This window comes from Amblyomma mixtum, chromosome 8 (genome assembly GCF_055824585.1).
Source record: "Amblyomma mixtum isolate Tamu chromosome 8, ASM5582458v1, whole genome shotgun sequence".
NCBI lineage: Eukaryota > Metazoa > Arthropoda > Arachnida > Ixodida > Ixodidae > Amblyomma > Amblyomma mixtum.
In genome coordinates, this window is record NC_143019.1 from 17,479,723 (window position 1) to 17,496,527 (window position 16,805).

At 45.2% G+C, this 16,805-nt stretch overlaps 1 long non-coding RNA gene across 2 annotated transcripts; it reads right to left on the reverse strand.

The window, feature by feature from the left end:
* Positions 1-2,158: 2,158 nt before the first annotated feature.
* On the reverse strand, positions 2,159-15,118 carry LOC149331525 (uncharacterized). Of its 2 annotated transcripts, XR_016285074.1 has the most exons (4): positions 13,902-15,118; positions 13,346-13,489; positions 11,130-11,403; positions 2,159-2,285 (listed from the first exon to the last, which is right to left on the reverse strand). It is a non-coding gene; the product is annotated as an uncharacterized LOC149331525 (long non-coding RNA). The 2 variants fall into 2 exon arrangements; XR_016285073.1 differs by lacking the exon at positions 2,159-2,285 and having other exon boundaries at positions 10,376-11,403; positions 13,902-15,117.
* Between the last annotated feature and the right edge of the window lie 1,687 nt (positions 15,119-16,805).

Sequence of the window (16,805 nt, forward strand, 5' to 3'; positions counted from 1 at the left end):
TTTGAAGAAGGAAACAATGCCCCGTTACGATATTCTCAGTGTGTGTTTAAAATATTGGCGGCACTGTTACGAGTGCTTCTTCACAACTTCTGTACTTTGGAAAGGAGTAGGAAAGATTCTTGGCGAAAACGTTTATTGGCCAGCCTCAACACACCAAGAAAGTGGTTCCTTTCAGTTTCAACCAATTTCGAATTAATTATACAGGTGGATGTTTACCGGTTAAAACCAGTAAGTAAGCCGCCTAGCTATATTGCATGAATTTGCAAACCAGTGCCAAAAACACATACCCAGAATGCACCGCTGCAGGAAACGGACAGGTGTCCTTTCCTTTTCGCAATACGTTTGTTTAGCACTCGCAGCAGTAAAAGAATTTGTTCGACTGCAAACGGAAGCATAGTATTTAGGGGACAATAAGCAAATGCACAGATGACAGCTAGGCAAATCCTCACAATTTTAGCAAGTTATTGCAAATTTTCTTCAGAGTTTGTTTTTATAGCGCTTATCATAAAGGGGCTCTGAAACACCTTTTGAGAAGAGCACATCGACCTGCTCAATCACTACATTGCACTGTTATGAACACCCCGAGACAAATTATACATTTCTACACGCAGCAGAGAACCCACAATCGCGTGCGAAAGTTGGCGAACCCTTTCCAGCGACATTTTCATGCTTGCACCCTCCTCAGTTGCACGCTCCTGTGTATGCTGGTCGAGAGATCGCTATTGGTTAGATTCTTTCAGACATCAGGCAGCCCCCATGACCGCAGCTACTTACTCAGCATTCCCTGCTCCCACGTCCCCCATTCGGGGAGTTCCCTCACGTGCCGGCGATAGCGCCAGTGGAGGAGTGCCGATCTTTCAGCGTGCAAAAAGCGATGAGAAGAGATGGAAAGGCACACAGATGAATTAATTCAAATTTTGGTGTAGGTAAATCAGCTTATACAAAGTGCCTTAAAAATGTTGCCAGAGGATATTCGTGAAGCGTGCTTCAACATACCAGGCATACTGCAAGTTTATTGACAGCCCCTTTTAGAACCCCTTTAACATAAAAACGGACTTTGTTATGATTACCTTATTAATTACTTTTCTGTACACATATTCTGAACAGTTAGTGATCTCTAGTTTGTATCGCTAGTGTCAAAGTAGTCAGCAAGTATGTTTTGCACATAGTGTTTACATGAATGCAGGTTCTGCTTTGGCACAATTTTAACAGGTTGCTTGCCATTTCTTTGCCCATCCCTCATAACCTGAGTTGCTTTAAGATGTTAAGCCCTCATAAATCAAACTAATTTTTTTGCACTGCATCGATATTTCCGTTAAGTTACACCTCGTAATGGCTACCTGGGTCCCACTGAACTATCTTCAGTTTTCAGCCCAGGTGTTTGACCGGAACTTTCTGGGATATGAAAGCTGACCCAACTGAATCAAAATGCAGTGGAACACAGTAAGCACTACATCATTTCGAACATCTGCTGTCCCAAAATACTATGCTTCTTCTCAAAACGCAATACGCTTAAACACTCTGCTAGCTGCATATCGCGTATCAAAGCAGCTCGACTGCACAAATTTCAGCCATCAGTTTGAAAGCACTGCTCCAATGGAAAGAAATGCTATTTGCGTGTGCCATGATATTAACCCCTGCCGTGCATGTTTTGGAGCTTAGTAGGCCCGTGCTTCATCTGAAGGAATGGCACCCAAAAAGCAGCTCTGTGCCAGTGTGCTTTGGGAGCACGGGAATGCCTTCTTCAAACACGAAATTGGCTAACATGGTTGATACATAAAAAACGTTAACCACTTAGATAGGTCAGTTATGAATATTTGGGTTATGAATGCTAGCATAATGTTATGTAAGTAGAGTATCTGAAGTGTGTGCTCTCTTTTCGTGGATGTTCAAATTGTACCTTTCAGCAAACCCCCTAGGGCAGAAGCTGCACTGGAATCGTTTTTTGCTCTGGTGGGTTGAAACATGCCTCGAGAGGTGGTGGTTTTGAGCAAAGGCCATGGGGCATAGCTGGCACTGGTACGGCCTCTCGCCCGTGTGGGTCCGGACGTGGGTAACCAAGCTACTCATGTCCGCAAATCTGCGGCTGCAGTAGTCGCATTTGTACGGACGCTCCCCGGTGTGCGAACGAATGTGTATCACCAGACCAGCCTTGTGTGCAAATCTGTTGCCGCAGTAGTCGCACAGGTGCGGACGTTCGCCGGTGTGGACGGAAAGGTGTTCATTCAGGTGGCCCCTCCTCGTGAATGTTTTACCGCAGTAGTTGCACTGGTGTGGCTGCTTACCTGCATTGTGAAAATGGAAGTATTTTTTTCAAACAATCACACCACTCCACATGTCACAGCTCACTTGGCACCACAGATACAAGTGAATGCTGAAGGCTACCTTAAAGGTGCACTGAAGAGGATTCTGAACTTATCTTTTTGCCGCGGGAACTCGATCTACACGTTCCTAGCATTCTTAGAAACTGCGACTTATTGCCCTGTGTGGCCGATTTCCCTAATTAAATCGAATTAACGTCCGGCTCCCGCCTTTATTTTTTTAATTCTCCCTCGTACGGTGGGCGGAGTCGACCAACGCGTGAAGTGCCTTTCAGCCAGCTCCGTGGAGGCTTTGCTTTCGCTTTATTTTCTTTTTTAGGTTTCCATGAATAAATAGTTTCATTCGCAGATAATATAGCCGCAAAATAAGCCCGCAGAAATAAAAAATCGGCGCGGACTATTTCCTACTACGGACTACTACGTATTACTCCGCCGATGGCAGAGCGGCAAGCCGCCACGGGACTGGGTGAAAGGCGCTCCACGCGTTGGTGGACTCCGCCCATCGTACGAGGCAGAATTAAAAAAAAAAAGGCGGGAGCCGGACGTTAATTCGATTTAATTAGGAAAATCGGCCACATAGGGCAATAAATCGAAGCTTCTAAGAAAGCTCGGAACGTGTAGATCGAGTTCCCGTGGCAAAAAGACAAGTTCAGATTCCTCTTCAGTGCACCTTTAAAGGGGCTCTGAAAAGGAGCTCTTATAAAGTTGCGATATGTCTTGGATGTCAAAGCACGCCGCTTCACGAATACTGTCCAGCAAGAGTTTTTTTTAATGCGCTTCGTAGAAGCAGAGCTATCTGTAGTCAAAATTTGAATTTCAGTGCCTTCCCGCCTTTCCCTCTCCTCTCGTTACTTTTTGCACTCTGGAAGGTTGGCGCTCCTCCGCCGGCTCCTCCCCCGGGGGCGGAGCTTCCTGACCAACCGGAGCTACGCAGCTTACTGGCCGCAGCCACAGCAGCTGCCTGATGTCTGAAAGGATCTAACCAATGCCCATCTCCCAACTTTTAAACACAGGTGCAAGCGACGGAGGAGGGTGCGAGCATGAAAAAGTCGCCGGAAAGGGCTCACCAACTTTCGCGCGTGATTGCATGTTCTCTGCTGCGTGTATAAGTGTATTATTTAGCTCAGGCGTTCCTAACAACAGAATGCAGCGATTGAGCGAGTTCATGTGCTCTCCTCGGAAGGTGTTTCAGAGCCCCTTTAAGCACAGACGGACAATGAATGCACAGCCAACTCCTTAAAGGTGCACTGAAGAGGACTCTGAACTTGTCTTTTTGCCGCGGGAACTCGATCTACACGTCCCGAGCTTTCTTAGAAACTGCGATTTACTGCCGTGTGTGGCCGATTTCCCCAATTAAATCGATTTAACGTCCGGCTCCCGCCTTTTTTTTTTTAATTCTGCCTCGTACGATGGGCGGAGTCGACCAACGCGTGGAGTGCCTTTCACCCAGTCCCGTGGCGGCTTGCCGCTCTGCCATCGGCGGAGTAATACATAGTAGTCCGTAGTAGCAAATAGTCCGCGCGTATTTTTATTTCTTCGGGCTTATTTTGCGGCTATATTATCTGCGAATGAAACTATTTATTCTATTCATGGAAACCTAAAAAGCAAAATAAAGCGAAAGCAAAGCCTCCACGGGACTGGGTGAAAGGCGCTCCACGCGTTGGTCGACTCCGCCCACCGTACGAGGCAGAATTAAAAAAAAAAGGCGGGAGCCGGACGTTAATTCGATTTAATTAGGGAGATCGGCCACACAGGGCAATAAGTCACTGTTTCTAAGAATGCTAGGAACGTGTAGATTGAGTTTCCGCGGCAAAAAGACATGTTCAGAATCCTTTTCAGTGCACCTTTAATATCACATGTCAACTGGTGCCAAAAAAGTTCTGGTGCCAAAAGGCACCAGAACTTCGTGGAACAGCGGCTCTCCTGGTGCGCTTTTTTTTTAAAGGGATTTCAAATACAATCCTGTATATGCAGCATAGGAAACATTAACACAATTTTTCATGCAAAAGGTTGATTTTGAATGCACTTGTCTTTTGACACAAATGCCCCCAAAAAGGTAACCATAAAATAAACAGAGAAAGTGGACAGCAGCAAAACGCACTTCTCACATCATCTCTGGACCTGGAGCACTCAAAAGCGGGCGAAGCGAATGAGCGTCATATTGGAGAGCGACATGACACCCTGCGCGCGCAGAATAGCACCATTTATCGTGCTCTGCAAGCGGAACAGAATGTGCTGGAAACTTGATAACAATGCGTCACAAATGCGAGCCAGTACCCAAAATCAAGGGGGCACAAGGCACAGAAAGAGCTGCACATACAGAAGCTAGCTACCAAAAATGAAGTGCAGAGGCAGTATAGCAAAAAGCATACAACTCCTTAATATCACATGTCAACTGCAGCCAAATGCCGTGATATCCCAAGAACAAAGCGCAACACACTATCAGCACACAAGTGAAAGACAAATAAAAGAAATGACAAAAGCAATCAATCGCATTTGGTCCAACCTGAGTAGGTACACACACACCAGAACGCCAGGTTACATCAAAGGTGAAGGCAAAGGTAAAAAAGCTAGCTGTAGAACAAAGAAAAAGAGACAGCAAAGAACAACTGTTGAAATTTGGAATGGATTGGACGGCTCAATTCGTTTATTGCCAATTGAAGAGTTTGTTGTTCAGTTGCCTGACAATTTGACCTGTTAATATGTTTTTAATACTTCTGTATTATCTATCTCTATGCTACCCATGTTATTTGTTTTTACTAATGTATTTACCCACTCCTGCTATGTCTCTCCTCAGAGACAGCAGTATTTGTAAATAATAATAAAAATTAATAATAATAAAAACCGACTAATGGTGTTTCCGAGTGAAATTGCATGATCATGAGTCATGCTTTAGTCATATTCTAGTCAAGTGCTTTTGACCAGGAACCGTGCAGAAACTGCTCCTTTAACAATTAGCGTTCTACCACAAGGCTATGTCATTCACTACTTTTGTGCAACAGAAATCTGGACAAGCCTGGCACGCTCATATATCGATTTTTGGGGCAGTGGTGACAGGTCCGACCGCTAATAAGATGAACGGGGGAGGATGTGCGCGACCAGGCGAGTCCGGTGTGTAAACCTGCGACTGCAGTAGTTGTACAGGCACGGACGCTCGCCAGTGTAGATGCGGAGGTGCTCAATCAGGCGCCATCTCTTTGCGAAGCTTTTGCGGCAGCGGCTGCACTTTTCAGCTGCGTGGGTACCCTGCTGACTTCCCATGCTGGTAAGACGAGTAGTCATTCAGTGGCTTGCAGGGTGTATGCAAGTATGCAAGCCTTGACTAGAAGGCATGTAGTCCTGGCAATGTGTGGCGACCAAGCCTGCATCATGAAAATGGTATTTTCAATCAACCACAGCATTTGGCAGGTTCTCTGAGGTCATGGATGGCAGTTTACCAATATCCGTCTAGGGGAAAGCATATAACAGCTATATCTTACCAGTACTCACCTAAGGGGCAGAAACGTGGAGAATAACGAAAAGGATTCAACTTAAATTGAGGATCACGCAGCGAGCTATGGAAAGAAAAATGATAGGTGTAATGTTAAGAAACAGGAAGAGGGCAGAGTGGGTGAGGGAACAGACACAGGTTAATGACATCTCAGTTGAAATCAAGAGGAAGAAATGGGCTTGGGCAGGGCATGTATTAACGGAATGGATTCCATGAGAAAGCAAGTGTAGCAAGGGGTTGGCAGAAAGTCAGGCTGGTGGATGAGATTAAGAAGTTTGGCGGGGATGGGACGGCCGCAGCTGGCACAGGATAGGGTTAACTGGACAGATATAAGAGGGGCCTTTGTCCTGCAGTGGGTGTAGTCAGACTGATGATGATGACGTGTCAAGCTAATGCTTGAGCTAAAAGCAAGTAGATTTAATCCATTCCTCCTAGGCCTATCATTTGAGCAAAAAGCTCTACCAACAGCTTAACTAGGTCCAGGTACCCAATTTACTACACCAGTTATTACGTCCAGCTTAGGAAGCACAGAAATAAAATAAGCTAATACGGAGAGACAATTACTAAGGAACAGTAAGCAATGTAAGCAGTGCACAACAGGAGCAAAAAAAAACAAAAATACAACACATTTCTTGGGAATACAAATGCACCACTTGCATAACAAAAGACGCACACTGAAAAACAAACATTCGGAACAAATGAACAATAGAATAGTAAAAGAAAAATGGACAACTGAAACATACGTCCGTCGAGAGAGAGACGTTTGCGATCGGTAGTAGGTACTACTGCACGCTATCACAGCAGAAATCATTTGTTTTATCAGCCATTTGCAAGACATCAAGAGGATAAACTGAGCTAAAGAAAACAGTAAAAAGTACAAGGCCACAGAAACATATATAACATTTACAGTAGTTTAAGTGCGAAACCAACAGTCTGCTAATGTTTGCTTAATATAAATGGAAGATTATGCTCAGGTCTTTGCAATTCGTAGCACATATGAAAATGAGGGATGGTCCACAACATCGGTAATATGTGTGTATACTGAATGAACTATTGGTTTAAAGCAACAAAGGAAAATTGAGGTTCTCTTGTATTGATCTATTAGTGTATCACAATGACAAGGACATTACTTTCACTAAAACCAAAGCTTTTATAAAGTAGAAAAAACAAATATGAAGCTTGGAAGCTCCGCCTTATGGAAATGATGTGCGTTACTGGAATAATGCACATACAGGCGAAATTGGTCATTCTATACTTGTAAGGCCGCTGCTAAATTCTAGCTGCAACTACTGTGTAGGGCGCTGCCCTCGCGGCGGTGGCTGTCCATTGTGAACGAAAGCACCTCCAAGCACAGTGCAGTAGGGAGTTGGTCTTTTGATGCACTGCTATCTTCACGGTGTCTCTATCAATTTGTGGGGGAAAATAGGAACCCTGTCGTAGCTGGTATGCCGAGCCGACCGAGAGAGCCCAGGAAAGGACGATTCGAGCATTTTTCTGGCGATGTGGGGAACGACATGCATTCCTCACTTTTATCCGCCCGCTCATCGATCACCCTTGTCCGAGCGCCCCACCGTCTGTGCCGTACCGGCTTCTCTTATTGTTTGCATATGACAAGCACTGAGAACAGGGGGTGCACATCTGTACCAAGATCTTGACTTGCAGTGCGAGTGGAGAGGGGGGCGGCGGTCTGCTTGGGACAGGTCAGAAGGAGAGCCCCAACGGGAGAGGACGTGCATGCTCTTTCCGACGAGAGAGTGGTGTTGTATTTGTTCTTTATTTTCTTAGCGAGCCCCTGGGTTTGAGGCTGAGCTCAACCCACGGGGTAGGTCAATGATTGGAGAATTGATGTTTGGGGCGGGCCACTGAAAATCACCGCCCCATTTCTTTGTTTGTTGCGGTGATAAAAACCGAAATAAACGGATGGAGACCAGCCTGAGCTGGGGCTCCATGCTTAGCATGAAACATTCTGCTACTAGGCTCTAACCTGCGGGGTCGAAGAGTAAAGTAGCGCAGTTTGTTTTTCCCTTTGTAAATTCATGTCTGCTGTTTTCCAGTTTTGCTCCTTGTATATGTTGTAAATATATGCTTCTCTTATATTTGTCATCATCTGCGAGAAACAACGCCTCCTGGTCTTCCTTCACGCCGAATTAACTAGAGGAAGGGTTTGCGAACCTTCCTTCGAAGAAACTTTACTATACTTAACATTCATAGATCCCTGGGAGTCCTCGTACCACTCCTGCTGCAGTGGTGCAGCGGTTAAGCCATGCGCCACTGCCCTACGATGGCAGGTGCTGCCACTGGTGGGGCTTGTGCAACCAAGGATGCTCTTCCTTGGCGACCAATCATTAACTGCCACCTGCCACGATGGGCAGTTCGCCCACAATCCTTAGGGCAAGTTGTGATGATGCCACAAGGTTACGTGGCCCACCTGCCCCAAAGTTGCTTCTCTGGCGAGTATTTGCTCACGGTCAAGACGTAGACTCCGACATCGACAACATATGCAGACATCAACACCAGCTTTTCAGCAACACGAGCTCAACGCTGTCGTGTCAAAATACAGGTACACTTCCATCACTGGCCGATTTTGAAAACAAATTGTGCGCGTTGATAGTTTTTTTGCTCCCTTATCACTGATCCCACAGGCTAGGCTAACTGCCATTCACTTGAAAATAATGACCGTGCAGTCCTTTTTGGTGCAACCATCAAGAGTTTAAACAAAGTGGCAGGAAAACTTCTAAATGAAATTTTCTCAGCATAAACGTTTCTTTTGCTGCCGGACAAACGTCGACATAGACGCAAACAGCCGCACCAAATTACCAAAAAATGTACCATTAATGAAAATTTTTTAAAGTTGTCAATTTTTTCCAATGTAATTCTGATTCTGCAAATATATTATTTCTATGGTTTCTGGTTACACCACAAAAATTTAAAAAGGTGCTCTTGAAGGCAGCACACCTTCAGTGCACACCTCAGTAATGGGTTACAATGTACAGAATTACGCCATACTTATTTGATCCCATACACTCTAACACACTGCAAAGTGCTCCGACGCTACTTTGTCCAAACACAAACAAGGTTTCGTCAGTGCACTACCCAGTGCGTCACCGCCATCTTCATCTGAAGCAGTCTCCAGCTCGCAAACGAAGTCAGAGGGTCACTGCCAGTAACAAGTTCCAGATTGTCAGCCATGCTGCTGCGAGAACTGCTCTACCATCGGCATTCTTCCTATGCGACACCAGTATGAAATGACCACTGTCAGGCTTAAAGGGATACTGAAGCAAAATCTGAAAATTAAGCAAGAACGCTGAAAATAGATTCTCGAAATGTGATTACACTGAAATCAAGTCGTCACTGCGCATATTTTACAGTAGATGGTTTTATTTTCGATGGTTCATGAGCGCGCGCCAAGCCCTCCCAGCCGACGCGAGGTGAAGAGCGTGACGCCATGGCACCCTCCCACGGCGACAAATATGGCGGCGCCCTTCGATGCATGAAACCTCGCTTCAGGCTGGTTTCGTTGTTGTTAATGGCTTCTTCAGCGCGTTCATTGGCCATAAAGAGGCCACCGGTCTTTCGCTTCGTCTCCTGTCACCCATAAGAAAGCTTATGAGTAATAATTTGCTTTATTTTTTTATTTAGAGTGACGATTCTACCCCTTTTAGGCTAAGAAGGGTGTCAGTTTGTTGACAACAATGCTTCCCCTCCTTAACACCAGATGGCGCCACTAGTCTGAACATCGTCACGCTTCTGTTTTAAAAGTGAGAATGTTAGAAATGGCGTACGGTCCGGAAAAAGTAGCTGCATTTAGCGAACATAAGCGTGCATACGGTTATGGTACGTAGACAGCATCGATTAACATCTTGACATATCTGTGTACACCATGAGCAGACGACAGACATGGAAAAGCCGTGAGTAGCGATGGCAATCGTGCTCCTGCGGGAACAGTGGGTGCGCGGGTGTTGTGATGTCTAGTCACAGCTTCCACAGGCAGCCGCCAGGTGCAATGATACGGCAATAAATCGCGAAAAAAAACGTTATCCACCTTTTTCACTAAAATGCTTGTCGGATTTATCAATTTTAGCCTTCAAGCTCTTGTTTACATGTAAAAGAGCAGCTCCAAAAGTTTGGTTCAGTATCCCTTTAAAACATGCGCTAAAGGCACAATATGTGCTTTTTCATAGACAACTACCGCCCTCTAGTAGCTACGTAAGCACCAGCTGTAACTCGTCTTTGGCGGGGGAAGCAGAACAACATCCGGCCAGATGAGTGCGACTCATCATTGGCGGTACTGGTACAATCACCCACAACAAGTACAGATAGGGGTTGGCGGTTAAAGGGTTAAGAGATGCAGTACCTCTTGAATAATCTCAAACTGAGTAGAAAAATACAAAGAGCACGATATTCGGAAATTGTGCATATGGCTGGCTTGGATGAAATTGTGGCTTAGGAAGGCCTTTCGAGAGACAAACAAGTACGGGACACTTGCAACGAGTCCAATGATCTTTTTGTTATGGTATATTTTCTTGGGTTGCAGTCACCCACACGAGACCACAGTAGTTCACACGCGATGAAAACAATAAGCGATATATTCGAATCTGTACAGATGTAGGAAAAATATTTCCACCAATAAATATTTCCAACGACAACTTTTCTACAGATGTCCCCATGGCAAGCAAGCAGAAGTAGTCACACGAAATATTTTCTGTACTATGATTTCCTAACTGTACAGTAAAGCAATTCATTAAAATAAATTAATATTTTTGTGCTGGAACTAACGGCTTGTTTTATTTCGCTTAATTTTAGGTCTAATCTGTTTGGACCACAGAAAATTTGTCAAGAAAGATCCTTCTCTCTCTCACTAAAGTGCTAGTATTCGGCCCTGAAAGTAGCACAGTGCAATCGTTTGGCATATACGATAAATCTGACTGATTCCTCAGCACCACCGATGTCATTAATAAATGTGCTGAATAAAAATGGGCCCGTAATGGTACCCTTAAGTACAACACTGAAAACTTAATATGAGCAGTTCTCATCTACAACTACCATCAAAGCATATGCAACCTCACATTCTATAGAGGTCAACTTCGAAGAAAATTTTGCTTTGAAGCAAGGTTTTCTATTCGATCAATGCTTGCTTATTTAAGGCCAACACTGCAGCTTGCAAATAAGTGCGGATTACTGTGAGAACTGCAAGCACTGAAATAGATAAAGCAAGATCACGGATGGTGCAAAAAATGCCTAGACATCGTTTTGACTACTTATTCACGACGCATCTTTTGCACCAGAGCCTTCCCCAAATAATCGCAGTTTCACTAAACCTGTGGTCTTCTCTCTGCTCAGTCATGTCAACGGGAATGCTTCACCACATGTATCATTCACAATTCAGTCATCTTGCTGAGCCCTTGCTGGAACAGGAGAGGGTTCGATGCATTCCACTTCGTGTAAAGGCACCACACTTCACATAACTTGACGCATCACTTCACAAGTTATGAACATGAAGCCTCTGTGTCCCTGAACATTGGCAGTAGATCTTTCAAAAGATTCTTCACTTGCAACTTGCACTCCTTGTCTCGCCTATGCTGGTTCAGGTGCCTGCAAAGTAAAACAGAGCAAAACAGCCCAAGTAAAAAAAAAAAGTCTATGCCAGAAGCAGTGGCAGCTGCTTCATGTATGCATGAATCGCAGTCTGGGGGCTGCAGGTGCTTCCGAAAGCAAGATTATTCAGGTGCTGTGGAAAGAAGTAGCAATGCTTCTTTGTGATGCAACACCAAAGAACCATTACTACCTAATTACTAGAGAAACAACACAAAATAAAAACTACAGGGCTGGCTTTTTCTGCTGTATCGTGCAAAAGATAAGAGTTGCATGGATTTCAATATGTGAATTAATACACCTGAGGCAAAAGATGCTGTTGTTGTTGTTTATGGGTTTAACGTCCCAAAGCGACTAAGGCTATGAGAGACGCCGTAGTGGAGGGCTCCGGAAATTTCGACCACCTGGGGTTCTTTAACGTGCACTGACATCGCACAGTACACGGGCCTCTAGAATTTCTCCTCCAAAGAAATTCTAGCCGCCGCGGCCGGGATCGAACCCGCGTCTTTTGGGTCAGCAGCCGAGCACCATAACCACTGAGCCACCGCGCAAAAGATGCACAAATGCAGGATGCACTCATTGTAAGCAAGGTGAGGCCTGAGAACTTTTGCAGGCACATGATACACGTAGGATTACCACGGATAAGTTTCGTTGCTGAAGGCAACAATGTTGCAATGTAAACATAAAACTGAAATTGTTCTAGCGGTAAAATATGGTCCCCACGCGCGCCACATTTTCTATATCAGTCATGCAACTTTACAAGCTTAGTAGGCTTGCATTACTTGTCGACAGAAAAGACCTAAAGGGCTGCCATGATCCACTGCGCTTTGACAGCATGTCTCTCTTTCAGAGAAGCAGCTTCTGAACATAGTTGCAAATAAGCAAACCTATCCACTGACACAGATTAGCCAGCACCACTTGTCACAGCTAATGGTGCCAAAAGGCACCAGAACTTTGTGGAACAGCGGCTCTCCTGGTGCGCTTTTTTTTTCTTTTAAGGGATTTCAAGAACATTCCTGTATATGCAGCATGGGAAAAAGCAACATTAACATAATTTTTCATGCAAAGGTTGATTTTGGAAGCACTTAGCTTTTGACACAAATGCACGAAAAATGTAACCATAAAATAGAGAAAGTGGACAGCAGCAAAATGCACTTCTCACATCATCTCTGTACCTGGGACCACTCAAAAGCAAGCGAGGCGAATGAGTGTCATATTAGAGAGCAATATGACACTCTGCGCGCACGGAATAGCGTCATTTATCGTGCTCTGAAAGCGGAACAGAATGAGAAGGAAACTTGATAACAATATGTCACAAATGCGAGCCAGTACCCAAAATCAAGGGAGTATAAGGCACAGAAAAAGCTGCAAATACTGTAGCTAGCAACCAAAAATGAAGCGCAGAGGCAGTATAGCAAAAAGCATACAAGATGACAGAACATGGCCATGACATCATGCATACATGTCAAACGACGAGACCGTAAAGTAAAGAAAACACAGAGTATTTAGAAAAAAACATGCTGTGGAAGGAAGTATAAAGCTTCAAAGAAAGCATGTTAGTGCTAACATTTTCTGCAGACAAGAATAAGAGCGGTTGGGATGAATGTCTCTCCAGTTCATTTCCTTTCTTGTTTGTGGCTGCCTGAAGTATTCTTGCTATGTTTTTTTTCAGGCACGACAAAGGGAACACGGCTTTTTCCTCATTGGCGTTCCTTAACCCCCCTTGCAGCGCCACCCCTCCTCTCCTCCTTTTCTCCCTTCTCCTCTGCTCCTTTTCACCCCTTCCACCGCTCTCCACCTCCTGGTCTATTCTCCCTTCTTCTCTTATTTTCTTTCACAGCTGCTCTGCTCTTCGCTCCATTCACGGAAAAGAAGAAAAGCTAACAAAGCAGCTTTGAGACCCGGAAGGCCTCGTGTACTGCCGGAGATGTCAGGGGCTCACTTTACATGGAGCAGTGCTTTGAGATGACCTCCATCAGTCCGCGAGCTCCGGTGTGAAGCTTCCGCCATCAGGCGGGCCTTGGCTTTCAGCAAGGAACTCTCGATGTTCTGAGTGTGGGGGCGCGGTCCCAGGGTCCTCGAAGAACTGCGAGTGGTTCACAGTGTTGTGAGTCAGGTTCATATTGACTCCGTTGCTGTCGAGCAGCCCCGGCACACAATGATACGCCTTTCCCCAAAAACTCCCCACTTCCCCAAAAACGAAATACAGATCTCACCATCACTCGCCAATTTCGCAAGTAAACTGCGTACATCAACACTGAATTTTCGGCATGGATTCCCTTGTTACTAGCACAGCTTTTACTGCGGAAAATCAGCCGAAAATAGCCGTTTACGCAGCTCCGCTGTTGTTCGTTTACCTCGAATGGGCGCCGACGCTGGACCCACAGGCGCGCAAAAACACAGAGCATGCTTTAGCCAGTCATGTGCAAGCTCTGTCTCAAACACATGACAACAAGAACGAATACGTCAAGCAAATACTAGCAAAAATGTCAACTTACTACAAACGCTTCGTTCGCTACTTGCAGCTTCTTAGCGGTTGACATCAACGTTTTTAGATGGGTTGACGTTGGTTGACATTTGTTGACATCAACGTTTGACATGTCGGTCGGTTGAAGTTGATGCATACCTCGATACAGCTTGCTCTATCACATCCATCCTTGATCACGTCAGCGTTGAGAAATTTTATGACTGAGACGAAAAACGTTGGTACCTACATACGAAAGAAACAAATTAAACATTCAACTTATAACCTACACAAGTCGGCTTATTATCCAACAGCGCTTTAGCTGAGGCAGGCTGTCAGGCTGCTGACCGTACGCGCAAAATGCGAAAACGAAACTGTTTGGTTTCATTACACAGCAGTTCCGTTATGGTGCGCAACTTATCTAGCGACTTGAGCGAAAAAACCTATGTGCTTTCAGCAGTCATTGGGCCTGCTTTTGCGACGGCCGTTTAGTTCAGCCGCGTGACACATTCCCTTGCCGCACTTCACCGCGGCAATCGCGTGTGGCCGACGCTATTCGAAGGTGGAATTAGCGCCTGTTGTTCTCGACCGCTTTCAAGCCACAGCGTTTCCTGCAACGTTTATAGATACGAACTACCCACGAAGGCAGTTTTCGGAAACACGAACGACCTCATTCTTCCACTCATAGACCGATTAACTTACAACAAAACGCGTTAATTATATTTATGGAGTCACTGCGTTCAGCCGGCCGGGAAGGCGAGCTTCTGTGCCATCTACACGCAGCTCGTACGCGACACGTTTCCCCAACCCGTGGCGCAGAGTCACAGCCACGGCAGGTTCGAACGAAATAGGCAACGGCAGAGCACTCTAGGAAATAGTTTATTAATCTAACGCGATAAAGGTAAAGCACTTCGTGGAAGAATGCTCTACACGATAAAACAGAAGTTCGGTAGGCTCACCAAGTCCTCGACCAACGTTGGGTTCATGGAAGAGGGGGAGGAACAACTTTAATTTAAGAAAAGAACAAAAGGTTCTCAAGGGTGGACTCCTACTTGTCCAAGAGTCCATGGGCCTGGGCCTCACGGAGAGCTCTATCCACTATCCATGTCTGGCCAGCTGGCTCGTGAATCAGTGAGTAGGGAGGGATCCATCCAGGCCATATGGAGGTAGGGCTCACAGGTTGCAGGCAAGCAAGAGGCCGTTTCCTGCCGCGAGTTCTTGTTTTAACCCCTCCGGTACCTCCGGTATTGCCAACTGAAGTCTGCAGTGAAGCTCCACCCGCATTCAGAACCGCTGCACAGAATTCCTCCATGATAAAAAGGTACCCCATTAAATTTTTTTTATACCTAAACAAGAAACTAATCACATGAAAAAAATTATAAGCTCTAGAATTTTTATACCTGGTTTGTTTAATAAAACCAAACTTTAAAGAGCTTATTTCATTTACTGTTGTGATTGGCTAAGGATACTTTGGACCGTGGCCTAGTGTTAAATGCTTTTTTTTAAGTTGTTACTCACTAGCTTAGGACTGTTCCCTTCCCTAAGTGGCCAGCAAGCTGCCATGACGTCCCGTCATTGTCTAGGGAGCGGGACGACATACAGGAGTATCCTCTTTCCCCACTCCCGACGGCGGGCATTCGCTGCTGGCTCGAGGCGAGAGCGGGGTACATTTATATGCCACAATATCTAGAAAAATTCCACTTGTAGAGGTTTGTGCACGCGCGTGCTGTGCAACATTAGTACAGGTTAAGGAACTCCAGGAGGTAGAAATAAATCTAGAGCCCTTCACTGTGGTGCCTCTCTTCCTTTCTTAAATCCCTCCTCCATCCGTTCCATCACGGCTCGGCTAAGGTGTCCAACGAAAGTGAGACAGTTACTGTGCTTTGTCTTTCCTGAAAACCAATTATTATTAGCATTATAACAGCAACAATCACAAAATGTAGCACTTCTTAAAACATTTCTCTTGTGTGAATGTCAGTTACCAACAGTTTATTCTTTTCAATCGAACTTTCCAAACAAATGCCCTAAGTGAGCAGTTTGGCTGCAATTGGCCTTAGCACAGAACTCCTTGAATAAAATGATAATTTGTCTAAAGGTTTCAGCTTTTGGTGTAGTGTACCCAGGGAGGTGGCTTGAGATATCACGATAGCATGCTGATCAGTTGGCTTGAGGACTGGTCTCCTATCTTTGCATTCTGTGCAACAGCCATCTCATGTGGTACTCACTTTCTAACCAGGCATGCAATTCAGTGATGGCCTTGAACATTTTTTTGTATTTTAAATGCCATTCTCAAAAATACATGCTCATATTATTAATACTTAACTGAGCACTAATGCAACAAAAGTTGTATCACAACCACATGGCCCTAGAAACATAAGTATATGCCTACCCAAGCTCATTTTTGCTGAAGATTGGTTTACTGTATCTACTGTCTGAACTCTTCATGCTTGGAGGCTTTTAAGTGTGTTATCAAAGACTGAGAGTTCAACATTTCTCTTGGAAAGACAAAATATCTTGCAGGCTTAAAAAAATGTCTGCAGAGACACTTAAGACTGGTTATGTGCGAGAAGGCATAAGCCTGCCTGCTCACTCTGTAAACGCAGCCATTGTGTACTGCAGTGTGATGTAACCCGATGTCATGCAGCTGGCAATTCTACCTCTGCAAGGCTCTACGTAGCCGCCATAGTGGTGCAATGGTTAAGTAGTTGCCCGGTGCCCTGTGATGGCAGGTGCTTACACCGATGGGACTTGTGCGATCCAGGTTGTCCTGAACAGCCTCGCGCCACCAATCATTACGTCTTGCCCCAGATATCCAAGTTAAAAAGAAGTATTGGTGCCATCATGGTCAGCTTGTGAAAATGGCCGCTAGGAGCAATACCTGCATTCAATTTTTTCAGTCTTTTCTAGCTTACGAAAGCTCCATTTGCTGTCAGAGCAA